The following is a 2,397-nucleotide window of genomic DNA, read 5'->3' as shown; positions in this document are numbered from 1 at the left end:
AAATGAAAAAATGCATCATAAGCCACCTACTTCTGTAACTCTTTCATCCTAGTGTGGTAAATAGGATATGAGCAAAGAATTAACAACAACAACAACAACAAAATGCTTGAGGAATGAACAGCAACTAGAAAATGAAGGCATTGAGACCCATATTTAAAGAATGCAGATGTTATCTTGAAGATCACAGGAGCCATTAGAAGATTTTAAGCATGGGAGTTGCCCTGATTACAATGAGAAAGTTGGAGAAAATATCAGAGGAAGAATGACCACTTAGGAGGTCCTAGCAATAATGTGATTGAGAAATTAAGAGAATCTAAGGTAAGGATATAACTGTGCCTACAATTGGAAGTAGAATCGCCAGGAACCTACGTGGCTAGCTAGAGATGGAGAATGCTTACAAGGCAATGCTTGGCAGCAGGGTGCTTGAGGGGGTTCTGCTACACCTTACTCATCCCATGGCACAGAGTCAACAAAAACCACAAGGAGAAAGCCACACATTAATTTTTAACATAGTAATTCCTTCCACTTGTAAATATAGCCATATGGTGCCCTGGAATTTGACACAACAGAGTAGTATCCTTCTGTTGAGAGGATTAAGAAGAGGAAAAAGGGAAGATCTGGGAGAGCGAAAGAGGGTGTTTGAGGAAGGAAGTATGATGAGAGGGAGCTGTTTGGGAGCATTGCTTTCCCTGTGGTTCTCTGTTAATCCTTTCAATTACCTGCTTAGATCAAGTTTAAACCAGTTTCCAGGATATGAAACCTGGAATCATGTCATGACCAATTTTGTATTAAATTCTCTACTAGATTTTCTTCAACATCATAAGATATTCCTGGGAAAGGGGGTGGGTAGGGCTGTATGCACTCTGTGGGTGTGGTATGATCATGCTGTATGTGGGTGTGGTATGATCATGATCAGAAGAGACCTCAGAGTAGAGGTTACAGTAGCCTGAGGTACTGATATCTGTCAGCAATGACTTGTGATGTTCTGCAGGTCTGTGATATAGGAGGAAGGAAGTTGGTGAAAGGCATTGATAAAAGGGGCTTGTACTTGGATCCAAACATTGGCACTAAGTTTTGACTCTAATAGCAATGGCCACTTTATTATCTTTTTTAGAGACTCCATGAATTAAGCAAAGATTGTGGAGCGTGAGTGGATAGTTCAGGGTCCCTTGACTCTGAGTATGCTCATTGATGAAAAAGGCAGGTTCTAGTCCTGTCACCTCAGCTCCAGATGCTATAGCCCATGTAAGTTGAAGGGCCAAGTTCAGGCTGGAAATGGTTAGGTTTGTTTCTTTAGTTTGTAGATAGACTATAAGGACTATTTGATGGTATTACATGCATTAATCACTCAGGATTCTGTGGGTACCTAAGAGCACTAACAGAAGGCTGATGCTGGCCCTGAGATTAAAAAAAAAAATGCTCTTTTACTGCTTGTTTGGTTTTTTTTTGGAAATATGGAATGCCTCATGAATTTGCATGCTATCCTCATGCAGAGGCCATGCTAATGTTCTCTGTATCATTTCAATTTTAGTATATGTGCTGCTGAAGTGAGCATCTCTTTTACTTTTTAATCAAGAAGTTGATTGGCTTTGTTGTCTTCATTTGGTTTTTTGACTTTCAGGCGCAACTGAAAAAGGTCAAAATATGTTTATGGCTCATTTTCAATGAATGAGAACAATGAACTTAAGTATTTCGCCCTAATTTTATCTATCTATCTATCTATCTATCTATCCATCTATCGAGAGAGAGAGAGAGAGAGAGAGAGAAAGTGAGCACACTGGAGTGGGAGCGGAGTCATGGAGAGGGAGAGAGAATCTCCAGCAGGCTCTATGCCCACTCTCATCATCATGAGATCCTGGCCTGAGCTGAAATCAAGAGTTGGATGCTTAGCCAACTGAACCACTCAGGTGACCCTTTTATTTTATTTTTTATTTAAAATTATATATTTACATAAGCATAGATAAGTTTTTTAGTGTGAATTTTAAATTTGATAAAAGAAGGAATCAAATCTTTTTATTTGCAAAGCTGATTATATAAACCTCATATTAAACTTATAATTTCATTGTTTGCAAGGAAGCAGCTCACACTGAAGCTCCTATTGTTTTTATTTCTTTGCCAACTAAAAGTAAACAGGTTCTGGAATTATTTTTAGGTGCAATTTGCACATCCTGAAAAACAGTGACTAAGGAAAATATGCATGAACAAGCAAACAACAACAACAAACAAGCATGAAATAAGATTTCAATACTCCAGAAGTAAACTATCTCACAGGTCTTAGTTCATGACTTTTCTAATCACCACCTCTGCCAATAAAATCTTTTATTAGTCATTATCATTACATTATACCTTATATATCTTCAAATATGAACAGTTTTAAAGTCTCTGAATTCTATCCTT

The 2,397-nt window shown here is 37.9% G+C and overlaps 1 non-coding gene across 1 annotated transcript; it reads right to left on the bottom strand.

Moving 5' to 3' along the window:
- Nucleotides 1-1,448: 1,448 nt before the first annotated feature.
- LOC122488787 lies at nt 1,449-1,555 on the bottom strand. The gene has a single exon (XR_006298710.1). It is a non-coding gene; the product is annotated as a U6 spliceosomal RNA (small nuclear RNA).
- Between the last annotated feature and the right edge of the window lie 842 nt (nt 1,556-2,397).

This window comes from Prionailurus bengalensis, chromosome A2, assembly GCF_016509475.1.
Source record: "Prionailurus bengalensis isolate Pbe53 chromosome A2, Fcat_Pben_1.1_paternal_pri, whole genome shotgun sequence".
Taxonomy (NCBI): domain Eukaryota; kingdom Metazoa; phylum Chordata; class Mammalia; order Carnivora; family Felidae; genus Prionailurus; species Prionailurus bengalensis.
The sequence above is the reverse complement of the archived record's forward strand: the minus strand, read 5'-3'. Positions and strand labels throughout refer to the sequence as shown.